General features: G+C 40.2%; 1 long non-coding RNA gene across 1 annotated transcript; it reads left to right on the forward strand.

The window, feature by feature from the left end:
- Nucleotides 1-9370: 9370 nt before the first annotated feature.
- Nucleotides 9371-15084, forward strand: LOC145349704 (uncharacterized). Its single transcript, XR_013888137.1, has 4 exons — nucleotides 9371-9386; nucleotides 9477-9603; nucleotides 10982-11111; nucleotides 14558-15084. It is a non-coding gene; the product is annotated as an uncharacterized LOC145349704 (long non-coding RNA).
- Nucleotides 15085-26142: the final 11058 nt, after the last annotated feature.

Here is a 26142-nt window from a genome sequence, read left to right on the forward strand (position 1 = left end):
ATGTCTTCTTAACCATCTTGTGTTGCCACTTTCTGGGAACTGTGGACCTATACGTGTAGATCCCTTTGTATATGTTAATGCTCCTAAGTGATTTGCCATTTACTTCCCCCCTGCATTAGACCTTCCACCTGGCATTTGTGTGGATTAAATTCCATCTGTCATTTCTCTGCCCAAGTCTCTAGTTTATCTATATCCTGTTGTATCCTCTGGCAATCCTCCTCACTATCCGGAGCTCCCTCAGTCTTCGTGTCATCCGCAATCTTACTGACCAGACCGCCTACATTTTCCTCCAAATCATTTATATACGTTATGAACAACAGGTGCTCCAGCACCGATCCCTATGGAACCCCACTGATCACAGATCTCCAGTCAGAAAAACACCCTTCCATCATGTTTTTGTTTATCCCACTTTGGGCAGGATTTTCCGGTCGCGCTCACCCCAAGACAGGAATACCCCACCTGAGGTCAACGGACCTTTGCATGGTCCTGTCAAGCCCACTACAATTCCCGTGGCAGGCAGGATGGTAAAATTCCGCCCTTTGAGTTCGGGTATCATTCTGTTAAAACTATGCTGCATTCCCTCCAAGTCTTCGCCAGCACAAACCCATGCTGCCTATTGGAAAATAAGTCCATATTTTTCAAAATGTAAGCATATCCTGTTCCTAAGAATCTTCTCTAATAATTTCCCTACCATTGGTGTAAGGCTCACTGGCCTATAATTTCCCAAATTATCCTTGTTGCCTTCTTAAAAAAAGAACAACATTAGCTATTCTCCAGTCCTCTGGGACCTCTCCTGTGTCGAAAAAAGATACAAAGATTTTGTATCAGGCTCCAGCAATTTCCACCATTCAATTTCCATCCAGGTAAAAGAAGTATTCCATTACACTTTTGACTTTTGCCATGTAGATAGTGAACAGCCTTTGGAGAGTCAGGCGGTGAGTTATTAGGCGCATAATTCCCAGCCACTATTCTGCTCTTGTAGCCACAGCATTTATATGGCTGGTCCAGTTCAGTTTCTGATCAATGGTAAACCATGAGATGTTGATTCAGTGATAATAATGTCACTGAATGTTAAGAGGAGATGGTTAGGTTTTCTACAGTTGGAGATTGTTTCTGCCTGGCCCAAGCCTGAATGTTATCCAGGTTTTGATGCATATGGACATGGATTTCTTCAGCATCTGAAGAGCTATGAATGGCGCTGAACATTGTACAATAATCCATAAATATAGTTCATAAGTTCAGAAGTTCATAAGATATCGGAGAAGAATTAGGCCATTTGGCCCATTGTGTCCATTAGAAATGGCAGTTGTTTTTGCTACCAAAGTGAATAACCTCACATTTATCCAAATTATACTGTATCTGCTATGCATTTGCCCACTCACTCAGTCTGTCCAAATCACAATGCATCTCTGCATCCTCCTCACAAATCATGCTCCCACCCAGTGTTGTGTCATCTGAAAATTTGGAGATAATACATTTAGTTCCCTCATCTGAATCATTAATATATAAAGTGAATAGCTGGGGTTCCAGCACAGATTCCTGCACTATCCCACTTGTCACTGACTGCCATTTGGAAAAAGACCTGTTTACTTTGGCTAATATGATAAGTATCAATGATCTACTCATGTGTGGTTATATTTAATGCAAATAAGCATGGTGTTACCATGATCAGAATTCACCCTGAAAGCAACATAGAATCATACAGTGCAGAACGAGGCCATTCGGCCTATCAAGTCTGCACCAGCCACAATCCCACTCGGCCCTATCTCCACTACCCCATGTATTTTCCCTACTAGTCTGCCTGACACTAAGGGGCAATTTAGCATGGCCAATCCACCTAACTCACACATCTTGTGGGAGGAAACCAGAGCACCCAGAGAAAATCCATGCAGACACAGAGAGAATGTGCAAATTCCACACAGACAGTGACCCAAGCCAGGAGTTGACCCTGGGCCCCTGGTGCTGTGAGGCAGCAGTGCTAGCCATTGTGTCATCATGCTGCCCATAGTTAAATATGTGTAAAAAATAAGCTTATGTAGATACCTTTTGTTATGAGCCAACAGGATTACATATTTCCGCATAATTTCTACAATAGAATTTCTTTAAACCTTGTTCATTTAATAATGCACAATGTCACCTTTTGATTGACTGTGAATATGTTGTTGCTATGCTACAATCTGCCCACTTTTCAAAGAGATGGACAGCGTGGGTTTTTCTCCCTTCATCTCGGGGAGACACTGGGGAGTGACTCAGCAGGTAACAGGATGCAAGACAACTTGCAGCCAGTGCCGGCAGCGAACTGTGTGCCAGTCAGTGCTGCATTCAGCTAAAGCTGTGAACGTGACTCTAAAATAAACTTCTGGATGCCTGGAATGCACTACTGGCTACTGTCGCCCTGCCGGCTAGATCTAACAACTGGTATAAGATGATGAATGGGATGGATAGGATAGAGGTGGAGAGACTCTTCCCGCTCAAAAAAGACAGTAGGACTAGGGGGCACAGCCTCAAGATAAAGGGGGGGCGGTTTAGAACGGAGTTGAGGAGGAACTTCTTCACTCAAAGGGTGGTGAATCTCTGGAATTCTCTGCCCGTTGAAGTGGTGGAGGCTGCCTCGCTAATTATTTTTAAGAAGCGGGTTGATGGGTTCTTGATAAGAGAGGGGATTAAGGGTTATGGGGAGAGGGCGGGAAAGTGGAACTGAGCCACGACAGATCAGCCATGATCTTATTGAATGGCGGGGCAGGCTCGAAGGGCTAGATGGCCTACTCCTGCTCCTATTTCTTATGTTCTTATGTTCTTAAGATCAGAGACTTTGGTATTTACAATATTTATGTGTGGTATGAATGAATTCGCTATCATTTAAAAGCTGCCTTCAAATGTTAAACATAGTCAATATATTCTTTGCGTGTAATTCAATGGTGTTACCAGGTTTCCCGGGCAGATTCTGGTACTTGCTGATAACCGACTCTAAATAATAATAAGCTGGATCATCTGGGGAGTCATGATGTGGAGATGCCGGTGTTGGACTGGGGTAAACACAGTAAGAAGTCTCACAACACCAGGTTAAAGTCCAACAGGTTTATTTGGTAGTAAATGCCACTAGCTTTTGGAGCGCTGCTACTCACCTGACAAAGGAGCAGCGCTCCGAAAGCTAGTGGCATTTATTATCAAATATACCAGTTGGACTTTAACCTGGTGTTGTGAGACTTCTTACTCTGGGGAGTGGCAGTCATCCTCATATTACCAATCCGCCTCTCTTTCCTTACCCAACACTGGAGCTCTGCACTTCTGGCACAGACTTCCGAACTCTTCAGGAATGTGGAATGTACTTACTGTGGGAGCCCTTCCTCATAGTGCGGGATCACCAAGTCACCACCCCTTTTTAATAGCAGTAGTTACCTTATTCTGGTAAATCCTCAGGATCCCATCACAACTTTCAGTTTTTGGTGTTCAAGGAGCCCAGGTTACTCCTGAGCACCTCATAAATTAGAATTTTTTTGTGTTGTTTTTGATATGCCTTGCAAGTTTCATTTCCTTATTCCCTTTTTGTAGCTCTGTTTTGTCATTCTTTGCTATTCTTTGTACCTTTCCTATTTACCAACATCTGTGCCAGTTTCTGCATTATGTATGCTTTTTCTGTTGGTTTTATATTGTCCCTCCTTTTGTTTGCCAACCATGGCTGTTTTTTGGCAAACACCTTAGAGCTAGAAACTGGTTCTGCACATTTTAATTCTTTTTCAATCATCTCCAATAACTTTTTAACCATTTTACCCAATACTGATTTGGCCCCAGTCAACACTCTGTTCATTGAAGTCAGCTTTAGGCGTTCAGTCAGAACCTATCATAACTCCCTGATAACATCTAAGTAGAAACTTTGGACTGAATGTTTTAAGAACCATTAGGAACCCGATGTCAGGATCCTTTCCAGGTCTCAAACCCACTCAACATCACTGCATGATGTGCAGCTAAATTTTGCAGAAGGAGATCAAATAGTGGGCCACCTCCTCAATCACTCCAATGACAAAGGGCAGGCATGTTCATGAGGTGGGAACTGGGTGTGGTGGACCCCAATTAAGAGATGCCCATCAATGTGGCACTAGAGAGACTGCTTAATAGTAGAGTGTACATATGTTCAGGGCAGCAACATGATAGATAGTTGTAAAAGGATGACCCCAATTTTATTTAAGATGTGGTTGGAACCCTCAGGATTGTCTTATTCCTAAGAGGAGCAGTGGGGGGCCAGCCAGCCAAACTTATCATGCATGGCTGAAGGTCAATTGAGAGGTGGGAAGCTGCTGTAGTGAGCAGAACCTGCTCCCAATGCAGGAAACCTTTCTATACCCCCCTGATGACTGACAAAATGAATAACTTGCAACAATGAGCTGGGCTTCTATTCTCCTTACACTGATTACTCTTCAATAAGCAACTCTATTAAGCAATATTAATGGACAATTCAAATATAATTTCATAATTTGTCCAGTTACTCATGTATTTACCCAGTTCTGGTCCATTTTCTGGATTAACTGTCCTTATGTTCACATGGATGAGAAATAGAAAGAGGTCAAGGATAGATCCTTGGGAGCATCTGGAAATAATTATGTGGGAACAGGGAAGAGAAGCCATTGCAGGTGATTCAGCAGATGGGACTAGAACAAAGGAACTGAAGTCCCATCCAACTGGACAACACTGGAAAGGTTTTGGAGGAAGTAGTATGATGAACTATGTCAAAACCTGCAAACATGTTGAGAAGGAGTAGGGATAGAACAGCGATACTGTTACATATGATTTAATTTGTGGCTTTGATAATAACCATTTCAATACTGCGGTGAGGCAGAAACCTGACGGAGCAATCCTAATGTGCAGTTCAAAGCAGCAATTGCAAATCTGGTGTTTAAAACTCCTGCAGCTTTATCTTTACTAAAGTAAATAACAACTGTTTGCTCCTTCCTTGCTGCTTCTGTGGAAGTGTATGAAATTACAGCAAAATAATTGCGGCATGTTACAACAATAAAGATGATGTCACAGTGGATATAATTATTCAAAAAATGATTTTGTAAACATACAGCTTTTGCAACCTTTTGTATCCTCAAAGTATCCAATGCATAAATAACATAGCAGGATTGTGAGACCAGGGAAACAAAGGACATTAAGTTCCATTGTCATTCTTATTTTTGAACACAGAAAGCTTTTTGATATACCATACCATTCCAGCAAATTCTTCTCTGGACAATGCTCATGTAGAATGATTGAATGGCTCTTATTTAAATTCCCCAGTTGTAAAACTCAGCTCCAATATGTGACTTTTGTTTGTAAAACCCTAATATCCAATGATCCTAAATTGACCCACATTGGGAAGAAGTTTATTCATCACAACCAAAACTTGATACATCACAATATCTGAGCAATAACATACTAGGTATAATTGAGTCTTATGTTATCCCATAATACCTTGTGTTGACCCTTCTTGTCTCTTGAGAGCATCTTAGTTTCCAATTATTGTGTTAGACCAAGACCCCAGACTGTAAATTGATTCAACTTCTAGTTTATTAATAATACTTGAGCATATAAAACACACAAATAATCAAAAAAGCCTCCCTTTTTAAAAATTATGGCTGGAATTTTACCAGCACACCTGTTCCAGAATCAGGGTGGGCAAGGCTCACAGAATAACATTCTCTGGTGGCCTCAGACAGGAGTTTACAAGCTTTAAGCGCGCAAGGCAGTACAATTCTGGCATTTATGTTTAGCTCACTACTCTACTTAGCATTTATCTATAATAGGTCACAAGGCTCCCAATTTGGACTTAAAATACCACCCTTGTGTAATGAATTGGCCAGGTTCATTCTGTTGGGCTGTAGTCTTCTCTGAGTTCTGAGGGCTGCCTTCATGATGATTAATCCCGGCTGTCACTGTAGAACTTCAGGTGGAATTTTCCAATCCCGCCTGCCTTGGGAATCATAGCGGGCGGGATGTGGACCATGCAAAAGTCCATTGACCTTGGGCAGAATCTTCTGGCCTTGGAATGAACGCAGCTGGAAAATCCTGCCCTTTAGTCTCTCACTTTTATACAGTCCTCCAGGATGTTGATGATTCTTGTCTGTCAAAGGGTCATGAAAACAGGACATATCTGTCCCATTGTTCCCTATCAATAGTAACCTTTGTAACTATGAAGGTCAACCAACCCCTATTCCAGGGCTTCATTAGTTAGCAATCTCATTTCACTTCTCATTTTCTTCTTGCTGTAGACTGAGCCACAAACTCAACGTCTTATAGTTCTGATGTTGGTAAACTCAATTATGCCCATTGTGCTTTGAAGAAGTCTTGCTGTTAGCCACATGGCTACACTTGAGAAAAAGTCATGGCTACAAGTGCCAGCACTGTTTGGTCTAAACCTCTGCTTCATCCTCTGACAATTGCCCTCAATTTCTCTGAAGTCTTCTACATCTTTTGAATATTTGAACCCCTTTCTATAACTCAAAATCACTGAATTTCACCAAACCGTAATTGATTTAACACCCATCAGGTTACTATCCAGTTACAGGAATGTCATATACATAAGTTTCCATCTTCTGAGCTCTGACATCACTGTTCTGAGCATTGAGGTTAATATTGCAGTTGTGGGTGCACAAAAGGGCACGTAAAACATGTGTCCAGTATTCTGGCTGGAGAAGCCCCCTTACCCTGTACTGAACCTAGGCACTAGACCTCTCCTTACTCCTTATCACTTTCTAATTCATGTGTCTAGCTGTGGTTCCCATGGGAACATAGCTACCTCTGTGTGCTATCCTCTTATTTCTTATTTCTGATGTTTTATAAAAAGTAGTTAGCCATCTAACCAGTACCTCTCTTTTGATCATCTCATTTTTGTTTCTACTCTTGTCAGCTTGCTGCGTGCGTGTGTGTGTGTGTGTGTGTGTGTGTGTATATATACACATAAACATTTTTATATTTATATATTCTTGGAATTACTGGAGCAGCATATGTTCTAATTAAGCCTTTATCCTCATAAGCAACTAGTAAATATATTGGAGGAATTACAGAAAATGTCACATGTGCTTGATTTACAGAAACTTTACAAATTTCTAATTTAGAACAGCAAAATAGGTCACATTAAAACTTAGCAAATGTCACTGCTTGTAGTATTTATTGAAAAATGCTCCAGTCAACTGGTATTGGCATAGATTTTATGATTTGTATTCAATATAGATTATCAGATATATCATTACTTTTTATAAGTATTACTTACTATTGTGGGGAAAATGAGAAGAAATCGGATACAGATTAGTGTAATAAATTACAAGGGACAAACTACAAATGTGGAAATCAGATTAAAAATAGCAAAGGAGTCAATTTCTGTTAAATTGTTTAAAGGATTTATACAATCCAAACAACCATGAATTTATATACCGGTTGTAGATTATGAAATTTAATTTAATCACTTGAAGGCTAGCATTGTGAAAAATTACCAAGTTGCAAATATTCAAATTGTTTACTGAAATCCTTCAGGGAATGGTACAAGTCACATTCAGTCCACAGGCTGGGCAATTAAGAATGACAACTGAATGCTATCTTTTCAGTGTTGTCCACATCCCAAATGTATTTGTAAAACCTGTAAAATGACAATTCATTGCCTGCTATTTTTTGCTGAGAGAACATTTTTGCAGCAACTGCACAGGACTGAAGATTCTCAATTTAGTTTCTTGCTTTTCGACACTTATCGGTCTATACTGATATGCTACCGTCTGCAGAAATGGGGTGTCACGGTAGAATAGTTGTTAGCATTGCTGTTTCACAGCACCAGGGACCTGGGTTCGATTCCCGGCTTGGGTCACTGTCTGTGTGGAGTTTGCATGTGTCTGTGTGGGTTTCTGCTTGGTGCTCTGGTTTCCTCCCACAATCCGTAAGACGTGCTGGTTAGGTGCATTGACCCGAACAGGTGCCGGAGTGTGGGGATTAGGGGAATTTCACAGTAACTTCATTGCAGTGTTAATGTAAGCCTTACTTGTGACTAATAAATAAACTTTAAATGTTATAATAAAGCCCAAGCTATATCTAAGACAGCAATGATTCTCATTAGAGATATGACTCTACTGAGATATGAGCCATATCTCATTAGAGTCATATCTCTCATGAGTATCAGTCTAATGAGATATGACTCATATCTCATTAGATTGTTAAGTAATCTGTTCCATATTACACCGATCGACTGAATGAAAGCTGCAGTGAAACCAAGTCAAACCCGGATTGCAAGTGCACAGACCGCTCGGGGCATTTCACCAATTTATCCTGACCTTGTTTAAAGGTTTTAGAAAGTGGACGCTTTCTCCCAATTCCTCAAAACATTTACCAATCGCCTGGGATGGAGAGTAGCGCATAAACGAAACACAGAGCATCTGAATCACGAACACTACCATCAGCATCAAGGCGCTGCTGTTTTTCAACTGATGCTGCGAATAGTGGTTAGCAATAGTATAACTGCACGCTGAATTTGTTCAACTCAGGACAGTGTCCAAACTTAAGAAGTAAAAGCCGCAGTATTTTTCCCTACACATGGTTATTTGTCAAGTCACTTTCAAAGTCAAAGTCAATTAAATATAGATATTACACGAAAAAAACACAAGTTATTCAAATAGAAAGTCTTGCTAAACCGCAACAGATCTGAGAAAAATAAATTAACATTCAATTGGAATAGGACTCTTTTACCTGCTCTAATTAAGAAGCAACGTTAACATTTCTTTCTCTCTCAGATGCTCATTTACCTGCATTTCTTTTTGTTTTATGTTCCTAAGATCGTTTCTAACGGTTAATCTGACCGTCATATGTCGATAAAGAAACCTCTTCAATAATATTTAGCAATTGACTGGATAGTTACCAAGATGACAACTGCGCCAGAGCACAGCTTCCTTTTAATATTAGAAGTAAAACTCTTCTAGGGTGTGTTCAAATAAATACTCTGGACAAAACCAATCAGACAAGAATGATGTAAAACGCTATAGTGAAGAAAACCGTGTGTTCGTTTTATGCTTAACGTCAGTAAATTGTATTTGCGGTGTCTGAATGTTCAGTTGTGGCGTATTGTTGTTGTTTCCATATAATCAGTGCGAGATCTAAACAAATGACACATTAGTGATTGAAACATTGTTTTAATTGGAATTTGCTGAGGATTATTGTTCCTCTGTGAACTAATCCCTAAGGAAATGAATCACAAATAGTAACGTTTCACCAGGATCACCAGGGTATCCACATGTTGCATCGGAGTGATGAAACGAGATGCTGCTCCCAACAGTGTCTGGCCCCTCCCCGGAAAGCAACCCAGGACTATTAATACTGTCCCTATCCGTCCCCAGTCTCTGAAATCTTCAGGGTGAAATCGCACCCCCGACCAGGTAACTGCACCGCGCACATTCCAATCACTTGAGTTGTGTACTTGGGTTAGAGATGAATATAAGACTACTGTCTCTGTTTTTTGTTCACAGCAATCTCTCGTGCTCGGAAGTTTCCAGGATGATGAGGGCGATTGTGTTGGCTGCTGTCTTCTCGGTCTTAATAACGGAGGCAATGGGCTGGCGGGAGGATCAGGAAGTGCCTGAACTGCCAAACCAGGTAAAGATAAGAGAATGAAAGAAAAAGTGAACAATGGTCAAAAAAAGGCGGAGTAGGGTCATAGATATGTGAAAAATGTTATTTATTTTTAAATGTAAAGAATCATATGAATACATCTATTTTTAGAAGTTGCATCTGGACAGTCAGGGCATTTAGAGCCCAGGCCCTGTTTTGGGATCAGCCATGTCTTTCGGATCCCAACTTCTCCTGTCACTGAAATTTGAAATTGGAAGCCTGTGTTTTTCCCCATTGACTACTCCCGTCCTCAGGCAATGCGGTTTACTTCTCAAGTCTAGCCCGTCCTTTTCTCTTCAAGCAATATGGTACATAACTACAGAAATCGTTTTTATTATATATATACTTTTAAGAAAAACTAGAAATGCTGAAATTGACACCTGTAGGTCAGCGATAGTTAAACGTACCCGACTGATGGCGCCATATCTCCCTGTTTAAACAGCAATGTCCAGACTAGCCCACATCGCGCGGCTTGTTCAATAACCTTTGCTGAGAATGTTTCAGACAAACAAACCTTAGTGAAATCCCCCCTAAAGAAGGGATATTTTCGGAAGGTGTGGATAAAGTCATTGCATGGATGCCTTGTGTCGAATTTGTCAGCTTACTCCAGTAGGCAGTAATAGTTGTCCTGTGTGGGAATGGTTCGCGGAGGTGCTAACGGACCTGTAAGCGAGGCAGAATTAACAGGAGTTTGCTGTTCCTCCAGCGCCGCACTGCGGCCACACAACCAACTGGGCAGAACCCAACCTGATGTGGAGATGCCGGCGTTGGACTGGGGTAAGCACACTAAGAAGTCTCACAATAGATATACAGATAAACCTGTTGGATTTTAACCTGGTGATGTGAGATTTCTTACTGTCTGAACCCAGCAGCCAGCTCGTGCGGCGGTGCATTCCGGTAAAATATGTTTATGTGTTTATACACATGTTTCACCCTCCCCCACCCCCATTTAAACAAATCTAATGTTAGGATCATCCTACCTATCTTGCCCTTTTACAAATGGCAAGTATCACTGGTTATTTCACCATCACTCACACATTAGAAATGGTCCCAAAATCCCACCAATCTATTTCAATGTGGGCATTCACTCTGTTAAGGGTTCACTGTTTTCTCCCGCCTCCCCAGGTAAGGTCTTTGACTGTTTCAAAGGTAAATATCCCCCCAGCCAGGTAAGGGCAGCGACAACAAGATAATTCTTGATTCTATTGTCAAGGACATTCTCAGTCCAGTTTCCAATCTTTGCCCTTTGCCCCAGTAAATCATTGTTACCTGCTTCAGGTCAAGTGTTATGATGTTAAGGCTGAACGATGGCAGAAAGCTCCTTTCCGCTATATTTCTGTCTGCTTTTCCTTTTCTTTTCCAGATGACAGGAAATTTTGGCCAATGGTCGGCAGGAGCTAAGAAATACGGAGATTTGATGAGACGGTCTAACCCCGACTGTCCGGACTGTTTTGTGGCTTTAATGGGCCGGAGATCATTGGAAAGAACAGCAGGTAGGTCTGGTAAATTGCAGAGATTTGGGCAACATTGCGTTGATGGTTATTGTGAGATTAAATCAAATAATAACACAATTGTCAACGTGAGAGATCCTGTGATAAACTAAAAGATTTTTTTAAAACCAAAATTTTAGTCAGCATGTAACTCTGGCCCTCGAAGTTACAGCACCGTATGTTTTGCACAATGAATCAAGATGTCAACACAAAGTTTAATGCTTCTCTGATGTATTTGTGCTATCACAGCCGCGCTATATTATTATAATAATCCATCGTTCTTTCATACTGCAGTTTCTAGTTTGTAAACTGCCAGATGAAACAGCAATGCCCAGTTCTTCAACTTGTCTTCCCCATTATTGCACAGGACTGAATAAAGTTTGTTTGTTTATTTATTTATTAGTGTCACAAGTAGGCTTACAATAACACTGCAATGAAGCCACTGTGAAAATCCCCTGGTTACCTCACTCCAGCGCCTGTTCGGGTGCACTGAGGGAGATTTTAGCATGGCCAATGCACCTAACCAGCACGTCTTTCAGACTTGTAGGAGGAAACCAGAGCACCCGGAGGAAACTCACGTACACACAGGGAGTATGTGCAAACTCTACACAGATAGTGACCCACGCCAGGAATCGAACCCGGATCTCTGACGCTGTGAGGCAGCAGTGCTAACCATTGTGTCACCATGCCACCCTAATTCGCCAGGGTTGAAATTTGATTTTCGTCAATGGCAAATACCAGCTTTGAAACAGCATCAACTGTTTTTAAGCTGCCAATTTTAAACTTCCTTGGCCATCAATATAAACAAGGATTAGTTTCCCTGATGTGCCCCGAATCTTGCACTCAATGCCTGAAAATACAATGTAACTACTGAAGTGAATCATCTAGGATTAATCTGTTTAAATTCATACTCCTGAACAGTGGTCTAGCAACAGCAATGACATTACATATTACAATGCAGAGGGCGTTGTGTACGATCTCCATGTGTGACTGGCGACTTTATGTTTAAGTTTAAATTTATTTATTAGTGTCACAAGTAGACTTACATTGACACTGCAAGGAAGCTACTGTGAAAATCTCTGAGTTGCTTCACTCCGGCACCTGTTCTGGTACACTGAGGGAGTATTTAGCATGGCCAGTACACCTAACCAGCATGTCTTTCTGACTGTGATTGGAAACAGAACCCAGAGGAAATCCATGCAGTCACAGGAAGAATGTGCAGACTCTGCACAGTCACCCAAGCCAGGAATTGAATCCAGGTCCCTGGCGCTGTGAGGCAGCAGTGATAACCACCGTGCTGCCATGTAGGAAACATGATTGACCCAGCACAGGTGACATTAATTAACTTAAAAAAAGACAAATCCCAATGCCTGAGACATGAACCGGGATTTTACAGCCTGGCTCATCTTGAAACTGTAAAATCCCGCCCGAGATCAATGGACCTTTCCACTTTCTCTGATTTCTGTGGCAGGCAGGACGGTAAAGTTCCAGCCATGTTATTTGACTAAAATACCTGAGTACTCTGGCCCTTCAGAGGCAGAACCAGTGAAGGACTGTTCTCTGCTTTAATCATAGTAAATTAGCTACTTGCAGATGTTTATAGGCAAGTTCAGAATTGAGGCATAGGTAAGGAGTGTGATTTTTCCGTAAATAGTGACTTAAGTAACAAAATCAGATGCAAGTCATCCTTCTTAGTAGGAAAATCAAAGTTTATGACAGGCTTATGATCTTTAAAAGAGGCAAGTTCAACTATCACTAACCAACCAGTGTTTTGGATCATCTCTGGGTAGAGTGGTGATGGCAATGTTTTCTAGATTTAAACAAACTTGCATTCGAAGTGGCGTTAGAAATAAACTTTATAAGTTGGTTCTAGTAACCATTAGTTACTTCATATAATGCCAAACACTTATTTTTAAAACGTGACAAACAAAAAGGGATATTGTGTAGCATTATATTACTCAAATTTTAGAGGTACATCTGAATCTGATTAATTTATGATCAGAACAAATCATTATTGACTCCAGTTCACAATGAAATGTGGAATCAAAGTGACTGTTTGGTCTTTTGCTTTTATAGTTTATTTATTAGCATGACAATTCAGCTAACATCAATGCTGCAATGAAGCCACTGTGAAATCCCCTAGTTGCCACACTCCGGCACCTGTTCGGGTACACTGAGGGAGAATTTAGCATGAACAATGCATCTAACCAGCACATCGTTTGGACTGTGAGAGGAAACTGGAGCACCCAGAGGAAACCTATGCAGACACAGGGAGAATGTACAGATTCCACACAGACAGTGACCCAAGCCAGGAATTGAACCTGAGTCATTGGCACTGTGGGATAGCAGTGCTAATCACTGTGCCACTGTGATTTAGGACAACTATAGCTTAACTAAAAAAAGTCAAAATCCCAAGCTCTGCCATTATGACAAAAGTTATTTTGACAAAATAAAGCCCAAGCATAGGCAATTAATGGTAAAGCAGGTTGGTGCATCAGTGCACTGAATTATAAAGATGACACAAGGCTGCTGGTAAAGTCCCATGCAAAATGTTCGTCTCCCTGACTGGATGTCAGAGGAAGATGCCTTATGGAGTTTAGATACTGCCCACCACTCTGTCCCTCATCATACCAAGGCTAATTTATGTCTTTTTGAAATCTATTGTGGAAAATATTATCTCATGAAGGATTTGACACCTTTCCTTGCCAGAATTTATTTCTTACATGCATCCCATTAACGTAAGTAGTAATTGGAGAAGTTGTTGTACCATAGGTAAGAATAACATAATTAATGATTCATTGCAAGCTGCCTTTATTTAATTATTCAGAAGATCTAACAAAATATACAGAAACACAATTGCTTAACTATAAATGGAAAGACTATTAATTTCAGCTTTTCTTGATACGAAAAAAACATGTACTACACATCTTGTATGTAATGAGTATCTGTGTGGGCCTCATTTAAAACTCCAACTCTGGTTAAAGGTGTCACTGAGGACTATTCATAGATTTAATCTCCTGACAGGTCCACGTATGATCAATGGAAAATAAATGTAATGTGGTCAAATTTTAAATTAGTGACTATGTGACATGTAGTCAAAATATTAGTAGTTTAAATATTACTTGTCCATACTCCTTTATTAAACACATTTGGTCAAGTCCTATTTTCATATTTCGTTGAACCAATGGAGCTGCTTAGTGTTTGGCTTACTTTCGATACATTAGAATGTTTTATTAAGTGCTTCTAAGTCGCAAAGATATTGTAAACTGCAAATGCACTTAATTTTCACTAGGGGACTCCAGCATCCCAATTCAAAAGAGTTGAGCAGCAATCTCGCTGATGTTGTGTACTGGTTGAAGAAACCTAACTGCAGATGTTTACTGCATTTAAAAAATCATTTCAATTCAGCCAGCTCCTAATTAATGCATTTTCTTGTTTGCTTTTTCTAGGTTTAGACATAGGAAAGTTTTTAAGAGGTCTGAAGAACTACAACTTGAACCCACAATACGTTGAATAACATGATACTGATGTCCTGGAATGAATGCATCAAAAGACATAAACTAAGTTCAATCTAGATTTTATATGATAAAGAAATTGATTTGTAATAAGTACAATTGCTTGGTGCATATCACAGAATTTGTTAAATTAAAACTGTTTGGTTGATCTTACTAAACTATTTCAGCTTTCCTTGTTTGACTCAGGCTTTAAAGCTACCATAAAAATAAGTTAAATTTACTTATTATTTCATTATTTAGTATGCTGCATGTAAAATAGTTTCCTTTAGTTACCTGAAGGATTCTGCTGTATGATGTGAACTAGAACTATTTCCAAACAATTATTAAAGGCACAACTTCTGCAACATTATTTTGTGGCTGCACTTAAAGTATTTTAACAATGACATAAAAAATGTGGGTACACAATATATTAAGCAATCCATTTATGAATTAGTTTGGACTAGATTTACGTTGCTTTCTTGTCTGTGTTTGTACTTCAAAATTCAAATTATTATTGCCAGGAGAATTATATATATAATTAAAAATTACACACTGAACATTAAATATGGATTGCTCAGGGCATTTAATTTAGATTTCCATATTTTACATCTTATGCTACAAAAATTGAGTTTCCGAAAAAAACCGTATTCAAATTTTAAAAACTTTCATAAACTCTGCTCACTTGGATACCCACTTAAAATGTTAAAAAAAAACAGATTAGTATGTAAACTATAAAACTATTAGTAAATATTTGCATCATGCACCAAAGTCCAATGTGTTAGTGAAATAAAGTCATCTTCACTTAGTGTGAAAATGGCAATGGCTGTTTTTTCAATGACCTATGAAATTGATTGAAGTAAATTGTTTTGCAACATCTTTTTTTTACAATACTCACGAAGTAAACAAGATGCCATAAGAATTTTTCATTTGATCCATGACAACTTATTAAAACTACTATTTTTACATGCAATTTCTTAGTCGTAAACACAAACTGAGTGTCTAATCTCATTGTCCTTCTCATTGCGTGGTATCATACACCTAAACACTTCCCTGGTAACCTTGGGTATCATTACTGTTCTTAATGTATGATACAAATACTATCATATGAAAAATACTATTAAAAGCCATAAACCTATACAAATATTTATAGAAACCTATGGCAATGATGAAGTGTGATGCTCAGAATTGCTCACAATACTCCAAGCGAGTGCTTTGTATAGCTGAAATATTACTTATACCCTCTTGAATTCTAGCCCCCTAAACTTAGAGACCAACATTTCATTAACATTTGTCATTATTTGCTGTACCTGTTCATGACATTTTAATAATCTGCGTACCTAGATCCTTAAGTTTCTTTGAACCTGCACTTTTTCTAGCTTTCTGTCTTTTTTTTTCCATTTTTACGGCTATAGTGGATGACCACACATCTACCTAAACAGAAATCAATTTGTCAGAAATTTGCCCATTCACATGGTCATTCAATATCTCTTTGTAATTTTCTGTTATGATGGCCATGAAGGCCACAGGGGATCATTGATGAATCTCAATGATTTGTCATTGAGACAAATCATTGTCTCAGTATGAGCATCCTTACTGAGCAAGCGAGAGCTTGCTCAATGAGAAGTGGGGGTTTTTAACTTGCTGCTCAACCTGGATCGATGTTGCAGGTCCCAAGGTGTGGACTGTCTAGCTGTAAAGCTTCAGGTGCAGCTGTTCTCTTTGTTACACAACAAAGGATGTTTGGTGACAGAAAACTGGTGTTTGGTTGAATTACAACAGCTTCCATCCATACTGCTTAAAATGCCACCTACCTTTGTGTCATCGAAAAATTTGGATATGTGCCTATCTAGTTCATCATTTAAGTCATCAATAAATATGGTGACTATTTGAGGTCTCAACAGAGACCTTTGCAGAAAACAACTAATTAATTCCCACCAATTACAGCCCCTGTCCATTCTTCCTATCCTCTGTCTCCAGCCATGCTGTCAATTTCTTATGATGTGGAGATGCCAGCATTGGACTGGGGTGGGCACAGAAAGGAGTCTCACAATACCTGGTTAAAGTCCAACAGGCTGATTGGCATCACGAGCTTTTGGAGCACTGCTCCTTCATTAGATGAAGGAGAGTTTGGTTCACAACATGGCATATTGCCCTCAATTACCCTCAACGGGCAAGACTCAAAGGCAATTGAGTCTGTGTCTACATATGGCATGTTTGTGAACCCAACTCTCTACTCACCTGATGAAGGAGCAGTGCTCCAAAAGCTCATGATTCCAAATAAATCTGCTGGACTTTAACCTGGTGTTATGAGACTTCTTTCTGTGTCAATTTCTTAATCTGCGAAGAAAGGTTGCCTTCAATTCCACAAGCATGAACATTAGCAAAGAGTCTCTTCTAAGGGATTTTAACCAATGCCTTCTGGATGTCCATTCATTGACAATTTCTCATTCCACTAGAATCATAGAATCATACAGTGCAGAAGAAACCATTCAGCCCATCAAGGCCACACTGACACATTAGAACACCTGGACTCCCACCTAACCCCATCTGCCAGCACCTGGCCCATAGCACTACTTCTGTCACTTCAAAAAACCCAAACAATTTAATCTGACATGATTTACCTTTTACAAATTCATGTTCACTCTGATCAGTTGAAAATTGTCAAGGCATTCATTCACTCTATCCTTAATTATAGACTCTATTAACAATGGTTAGACTAACTGGTCTATAATGCCCTGGTTTCTCTCTTTCATCTTTCTGAAATAGCACAGTGGCAGGCACAATTTTCCAATCCGTAGGAACAGTTCCCAAATCGAGAAGCAGCAGTGGCCCAACCTCAGTTTGTAGCATCTGGACATATTGGAAGACAGCAGGGGAGGGGGCTGCTCTTAGAAGCCGTATCTAGCCCAGGGGTATATAGGCCAAGAATTGCTTCCTTCAATCTATCCAATGAGCAGTGCATCAGGAAGCTGTAATTCTACAGGCCAGCTGCTGCAGACCTTTGCATCCTCCTCCAACAGAATCAGCTGTCTGTTAAACCAGCAGGCATCAAAGTCGGCACAGCTCTCAGTTCCTCATTCCAGTGAAAGGCCCATAACCCATTTCTCTCTGTCTGCTATACATAGCTTTATCAAGCAGGTCACCAAATGTACTCTTTTCCACAGTTTGTTAGTAGTCGATATAAAAGAACTCTTACATTTATAATCGTAGCTAGCTTCCCCCACATTCAAATTTGCTGATATTTTCAAGCTGGGTAGGCGAGTAAGCTGTGGGGAGGACACAGAGAGACTGAAACAAGATATATCTGATTAATTGAGTGAACAACAAGATGGCAGATGGGGTATAAAGTTGGGAAGTGAGAAGTCATTCACTTTGATCATAAAAATAGAAAAGTAGAATATTTTTTAAAATAACTGCAACTTACAGGTATTGATGGCCAAAGAGATAAAGTTAGCATGCAGGTGTGGCAAGCAGTTAGGAAGGCAAATGGGACTTATTGCTAGGGAATTGGAGTACATGAATGAAGACATCTTACTACTATTCTACAGAGTTTTATTGTGCCCACATCTGGAGTTATGGTCTCCACATTTAAGAAAGGATACTTCTTAAAGCATTGGAGGCAGTGGTCCCTGGGATGAGGGAGTTATACAGTCATGCAGTTGTCTTATGATGAGAGGCTGAGCATATTGGTATTTATAATCTGTGGAGTTTAGAAGAATGAGAGGTAATCTCACTGAATTCTAAAAGGGTTTGACAGCGTTGGTGCTGGTCAGGGTGTTTAACACAGAGGGACACAATCTCAGAATAAGAGGCCGATGATTTAGGATTGAGATGAGGAGAAATTACTTCACTCAACGTGTTGCGAACCTTTGATCTAACCCAGAGCGTTGTGGATGCTCCATCATTGAGCATATTTAAAGCTGGGATAGGTAGATTTTGGTCTCTCCAGGAATTAAGAGATATGAGGAGCAGGCAGGAATATGAAGCCGAAAATCAGCCATGATCATATTTTGATTGGTGGAGCAGACACAGGCTATATGGTCTATTTCAGCCCTTAATTCTTGTGACTGCTCACATCAGGCCACTAGCACACCAGTCAGCAACATATTAATATCCAGATAGATCCATCTGATTGTAACAATATGTTTATTCTACAAGATTCTACCATCCTCCCCAATATTTGTCCCTTCCAACAATATGATAAAATAGCTCATGAACTGCCCACGTGACTCATGGCACTGTTATGGTCAGGATGAGCGAGTACTACATGAAACCCCTATTCCTTCCTCACTGTCCATAATCAGTAAGCTTTTGAAACAAATGTGTAGGTGTTTCTTAAACCCTGAGCGTGGCGACAAGCTGAATAACCAGCAGCAAACTTTCTATCAAATTAAACAGAGAGGATTGCTTATTCATGCACTTTCTCCAAAATCTAACGCTATTGGCACTCAACCACACAGTCTCAGGATGCGTAAATGAAGACATGCCGCATTGCACATCACCAGGGATGAAGTGGAAATGGTCGAGAGCTTCATGTTTCTAAATGTCCAGATTACCAACAACTTGTCCTGGTTAAGAAAGCCCACCAACTCTATTTCCTCAGAAGGCTAAGGAAATTTGACTGTCTGCTACAACTCTCACCAATTTTTACAGATACACCAATAGAAAGCATCCTTTTTGGATGTATCACAGCTTGGTGTGGTTCCTGCTCTATCCAAGATCACAGGAAACTACAAAAGGCTGTGAATGGAGCCCAATCCATCATGCAAACCAGTCTCCCATCCACTGACTCCATCGAGAAAGCAGTTGGCATAATCAAGGACCTCACACACCCTGGACATACCCTCTTCCATCTTCTTCTGTCGAGAAAAAGATACAAGAGTCTAAAAGCATATACTAACAAGCTCAAGAACAGCTTCACAGCTGTCATCAGACTTTTGAATGGTCCCTTCATATATTAAGGTGATCTTTCACTTCACCCTAACTGTAATTGCAACTCTATATCCTGCATCCTATCCTTTCCTTCTCCCCTATGTATTACATGAGTGATGCACTTTGACTGTAGAGTGCACAAGAAACAATATTTTTCACTGTATCCCAATAATAAATCAAATCAAATCAAACATGTACAAACACATTCAGGGAAAGTACAGTTGAAGAGAATACTGCAATTTTATAAGTTATAAACAAAAGAAATAGTTATAATTCATGTGATTGTTGAGTTCTGGAAAACATCAATCGCAGGCCTATTAGAAAATACATCTTTACTCCTAAAGATGTAACTCCTGTAGTCATAGCTGTATTCACATGCCAAAGTGGTTCTGAAGATTCTCTCAAAGAGATGAAGGTGAAATTCTCTTATTTTGAGACCAAGCAGTGCCTTTCCCGTTGGTCAGAATTGCAGGATCCCACATCAGATTCTGTACGGAATCACGTTCATTTTTTAAAATATTCATTCATGGGACATGGGCATCATTGACTGACCATCATTTATTGCCCATCCCTAGTTGCCTGAGACCAGTTGAGAATCAACCACATTGCTGTGGCTCTGGAGAAGATTTCCTTCCCTAAAAGACATTAATGAACCCACATGGGTCTTTCCGACAATTGACAATGGTTTCATGGTCATCAGTAGATTGTTAACTCCAGATATTTTTTATTGAATTCAAATTCTGCCATCTGCTGTGGCAGGATTCAAACCCAGATCCCCAGAACATTAGCTGAGTTTCTGGGTTAATAGTCTAGCAATAGTACTATTAGCAGAATCACGAGTTTTACACAACCTTTGTTGACCTCGCAAAAGCCTTCAACACTGTAAGCCGACAAGACCTACAGAGGATCATGGCAAAGTTCAGCTGACAACCGCCCCCCCCAAAATTCATTCAGATGGTACCCCAGCTCCATTATGGCATGATGGCCAGAGTACTAGATGGCGGAAAATCCTCTGTGGCATTCCCAGTCACCAATGGCATCAAACAGGGGGGCTGTGTGCTTGCACCACATTGTTCAGCATGATGTTTACTGCCATGATGAATGATGCCTTCCAGGACAGTGTTGCTGGAATCAGCCTCAAGTACAGAGTGGATGGGAAGCTCTTCAACCTGAGGAGACTTCAAGCTATTACCTAAACGAAGAAGACTGTCCTGAGGGACTTCCCCTTTGCCAATGACTGGGCCCTGTCTATTGGCTCAGAGCCAGAGATGCAAGTCAGTATGGACAAACTTTCCACAGCTTGTGACAACTTTGGACTCACCATCAACACAAAAAAGACTGAAGTCATGCACCAGCCTGCTCCTCATGCACCATACACAGAACCCATAATCACAATCAAAGGGCAGAAACTACAGACAGTGGACCAGTTCACTTATCTTGGCAGTACCCTCTCCCAAGCAGTGACTATTGATACAGAAGTTAACTGCAGAATAGCAAAGGCAAGTCCTGCTTTCGGTAGACTGCGCTGCACTGTATGGGAACGTTGAGGAATCAGCCACAAAACTGAAGGTCTACAGTGCCACGGTACTCACTACCCTCCTGTATGCCTGTGAAACATGGACTGTGTATCAAAGGTATGCAAGACAGCTCAATCAGTTCCACATGACTTGTCTTTGCAGTATATTACGCATCAGATGGCAAGACAAAGTACCAGACACTGAAGTTCTCTCTAGAGCAAGTCTGCCATCAGTCCACACACTACTGATGAGAACACAGACCCGGTGGGCAGGTCATGTCATCTGTATGTCAGACGAGTGCATATCCGAGCTGCTCCTCTTTGGGGAACTCTCTGCTGGAAGGTGCTCGCATGGAGGGTAGAAGAAACATTTCAAAGACACACTCAAGGCCTCCCTGAAGTTGCTTGATATAGATACGACCACTTGGGAAATACTGATACAAAACCACCCTACCTGGCACTGCCTCATCCACAAAGGCTGTCAAGTTTACGAAGCAAGGTGTATTGCTGAAGCACAACTTAAGCGCGAGCTGCGCAAGTCCAGAGCCACCAGCGCAACAAGTACAGTGCCTACACAAGCCTGTCCAATATGTGCCAAGGCATTCCATGCCCGAATTGGCCTGATCAGTCATCTTCGGACACACCGCAACAAGCCTCAAAATAACTAATGGTGTCGAGGTCCTCATCGATGACAATGGACGAACAACACGTCATAGCCTCCTCTATGCACGAGCACATTCCTCTCCAAATCATCTTGCAGGCTGACAGCTGATTTACCACCCACCATTAGCTGATGTGTTCAAAAGTCTTGGTGCCATATTTAAACACCAGCCCAGTACACTCATATCACTCTCTCTCCAGCAGACTTGTTTTCACCAGACAGTGCAGGATTTCAGCAATTCAGCAATCCAGCAGTCTCATGAAGAAATTTGGAACAGTGCCATGACTTCAGTCTTTCATATCCAGCTGAGATGAATGCCTCAGTTTAATGTCTCACCTGAAAACAACATCACCGACAGTGAAGTACGCCCTTAGTACTGAACTGAGGTGTTAGCCTGGATTACGTGGTGAAGTCTCTGGAGTGAGACTTGGACTGGAATTTTACCAGCACACCTGCCCCAATTTGGTGGGAGGGCGAGACTGTGAGAATGGCATTCTGTGTTGGCCTCAGGCAGGATCGTACAAACCTTGGGCGGACGTGCCAATAAAATTCTGCCCTTGTATTCAAAACATTCTAATTCAGAGGTTATTTGATCAAGATTAACACCTCATAAGTTGTTTAACGGCTTTTGTAAAATGGTTGAGACTCTAAAAAAATTAGAAAGAGGGAGGCAGGTAGAGTAACATTACAAAAAGAAACACAAAATAATCTTTTTTAGTTCTGTCTGCAAATTATACCATAAAAAATCTACTAGTCCTGAAAATGTGTTTGGATTGATCATCACCTCCCTTGCAAATTGCATTGCCTTCACTGTAGGTATCAAATTCTGGAGAGTCACAGCTGATTAAAAAGTAAAAACGTACTTAAATCATTGCAAGAGATTTTCGAAAATATTTTAAACAAGAGATATTTTGTACTAAAAAATAAAGTTTAGAAATGCCCTTTATCAGATTCAGCAATTGGAAGGTGAATTTATTTCTCATGACAACATCCACTTTTTCGATTATCAACAGCTCATTCTGAATAGAATCATTCTATTTGCAGGCAATTGATGTATCCCCAGTGAGCTATTATTAGAATGATTGCCTTGCTTTGCTTTTTTAAAATTAAACCCACAGTCTAAAAACTAAATTGCCAATTGATAGTCAATGTATGCCAGCTTGATTTACTTGGCCATTATATTCTCTGATGTAAAATAAAGTCATGTCTTACTGAAAATAAAGATGAAGACATTGTTTGCTTTGTTCTGTTTGACTGCCTGGAAATAATCAGCTTTCCATAATATAATGCCTTGCTTAAATTTGTAATTGTCTTTATTGGAGCTTTGGACATTTCCATTGCCATAATTTTATGTTTAAAATATCAAGCTGTCAGATTAAATCTGTATCACCATTCTTCATGGTCATTGTGTTTTGTCAGGTTTCCACCGAGGCATTCAAAAGTGAACATTTTCTGTAACATAAATTTAATATTAAATGTTAAATTTGCTTGGATTGTTTAATAACGTAAAATAAATTAAAACAAAATGCTTGGAATTTTAAGAAGCAAACCATTTTCAAAAACTTCAGAAGACACATGAGAGTTTATAATTTGGCTAACTACTAGATGGCAAACATCAGTAAACTCTTTGAAACCCAAGACTTTTGTACTCAGCAAAGCTGTACTTTGAGGAGGGGGAGGTGGCTGCGTTGTGATATTGTAATTGGATTAGTAATCTGGAGGCCTAGACTCTGGGGATGCAGGTTCAAATCCCACCATAGTAGATGGCAAAATTTGAATTAAATAAAAAAATCTGGAATTAAAAGATGACTATGAAACCATTGATATTATCATCAAAACCCAACTGATTTAGTGAAGGAAATCTGCCAAAACTGGTCTGGAATTGAGGGCAATTAGGGATGGGCAATAAATATTGGCCCATGCAGTGCACCCATATCCCAAGAAATAATTTTTTTAAAGATGTATTGCTCGTAACCAATAGTCATTTATAAAAATCCAGTTTGGCTCCTGTTCCAGAGACTGTGGCCGGTATTTTACTGGCTCAGAGAATGGCATTCTCCATTGGCCTCGGGCTGGATCGTACAAACCTCAGGCGGACGTGCCGGTAAAATTCTGCCCTATGTTGTCCTACATAGTGGCAAACAGACAAACGGTGTTATTTCAAGCATTGTACAGATGTTCTGATCATTTGAATGACAAGAAACAGATACCTGACGCAAGACAATAACATTGTGGGCTTGAATATCTGACCTGCTCCTGCTGACAATGCAAATACCCATTGGAAACACAGGCTGATTGCTTTCTCCTTTACTTTTCCTGTTGCTGGTGGCTTCACATTATCACAGAGTTCTTTTTCACTCCTATGTTAATCATATTGATTTTTGGTCCATTACGGAGCAGTTTCCCATGCATTGTAGCAACAATCTTCAGGAAAATTAACCGAGCCTATTACTAATAACTGTAGTAATCACGGTCTGAAAAACAAATTGTTTTTTGAAAATTTGAGTTCCAGTTTCATCATCAACATCCAAAATACTTGCCCTCAGTAACCATTTATAATCCCGACACCGACTGGCTGGAAACCGTGACCTCAACGTGGCAGTGATTACATTCAAATATGCTTCAAGAGATAAGACCTTCATTGACCTCCATAAAGTCATATAATCAAACTGAACGACATAGATAGATGCCAATTGTACTATCACTTTGTTAACACTAAAAGCAGTTTGTGATTATCAAATCAATCTCTTTTACTTCATCACAAACATCTCAGATGACTAGTGGATTAATGCAAGTCCCCTTCACTAACGCATTCAAGATGTTGTGTCGGAAGCAAATGGACAAAATACAACTCAATGACAGAGACTATCAGACTGATTAATGAGATGGTGGGGTTGTTAACAGAAACAGTGAGGTCAGCTCTTCAGATGCAACTTTAGATAAACTGAGCCACTAACATATTACTCAGACTCTTAAAGATATTGGGATCTTTCCAGCAATTAATTCTACTACCATAGGAAGTGATTATAGATGGTAATGGGGTTACCACATGTTTATAAATGGCGAGGCCGTTCCCTGTCAATTTCAGAAGGAAGTCACAAAATACAATGTTTGCCTTTATTGAATTTAATGTTTGTTACATTTGGTCCAATAAATTTACGAGAAAGTCCTAGTTAATTTCAGTTTGAAATCAATGGGCAACAGTTCTGTCAATTGCAATAATACAATATAGAGGATTTTTTAAAAAATCCTTTGAGACATATATACATTAATAATAATCAGACTAAATATCAGGATGGGTGTGTGCTTCAGTAAGCCAATATCTTACTTAATGCTTTCATTTAATTTGTTTCCCAACGTTTGGATCTTAAATCTCAGCATTTCATGCCCACAGATCTAGATACGAGAAAGATCAGCTTCATTATATAGAATTAAAGTTAAGTTTATTCAGTAGTCACTAGTAGACTTACATTAACACTGCAATGAAGTTACTGTGAAAATTCAGAACTTGGAGTAATTATACGTAATATATGACACAGTGGCACAGTAGTTAGCACTGCTGCCTCACAGCGCCAGGGGCTCAAGTTCAACTTCTGATTTGGGTCACTGTCTGTGTGGAGTTTGCATGTTCTCCTCATGTCTACATGGGTTTCCTTCAGGTACTCTGGTTTCCTCTCACAGTCCCGAAAGACATGCTGGTTTTGTGTATTGACCTGAACAGGCACCAAAGTGTGGTAGCTAGGACAATTTCACAGTAACTTCATTGCAGTGTTAATGTAAGCCTTATTTGTGATGTAATAAATAAACTTTACTTTAACTCATAAACTGCATGTTTTCAAATAGTTTAATCAAAGTATTTGTTTTGTGGTTCGCACTGTGTTCATTTTGTACTGAGATATATGGAGCAGAACCTAATGGTCTTGGTGGTGAGTCCATCCATGGGTTAGAGAGGCAGTGGCAACTCTGCCATGGCCATTTCTTGAAGAATGTTGATGTTAAGTACTGATTAGTCCTGCTAGCTATCGGAGTTCCCGGCTTTGCCAGAAGAAACTTTCAGCCAGATTTTTTGCTGAAGGGTAGTGTTCCTTCTCCCTGAACTGTCCAAATTCCCCTGCACTGACAGCACCACCAAGAGCAGTGGCCACTCCTATAATGCAATAAGCCCAAAGATTAGATCATTGTTAGAGACCCAGAGTGTAAGTGAGTGGGCCGGGAATGTTGGTGCCAGTCATGTAGAAAAGGAGGGAGGTCAGTGTAAAGGACTCTGGGTCTCTCCTTTCTGCTAGTGCATCCCTACATTGAGTGCAGAATTCCCAAGAATTCTATCCCCCACCCTAACAGCCTCAGACATGTCCACCAGGATTTATCTGGAGTTTTTGCCAATGGTGTGGCTTCTGCCGCAGTGGGATAAACACTTAAGTGACTCTTAAC

Source organism: Carcharhinus amblyrhynchos, chromosome 11, assembly GCF_965287045.1.
Source record: "Carcharhinus amblyrhynchos chromosome 11, sCarAmb.v2.hapA, whole genome shotgun sequence".
In the NCBI taxonomy this organism is placed as follows: Eukaryota; Metazoa; Chordata; class Chondrichthyes; order Carcharhiniformes; family Carcharhinidae; genus Carcharhinus; species Carcharhinus amblyrhynchos.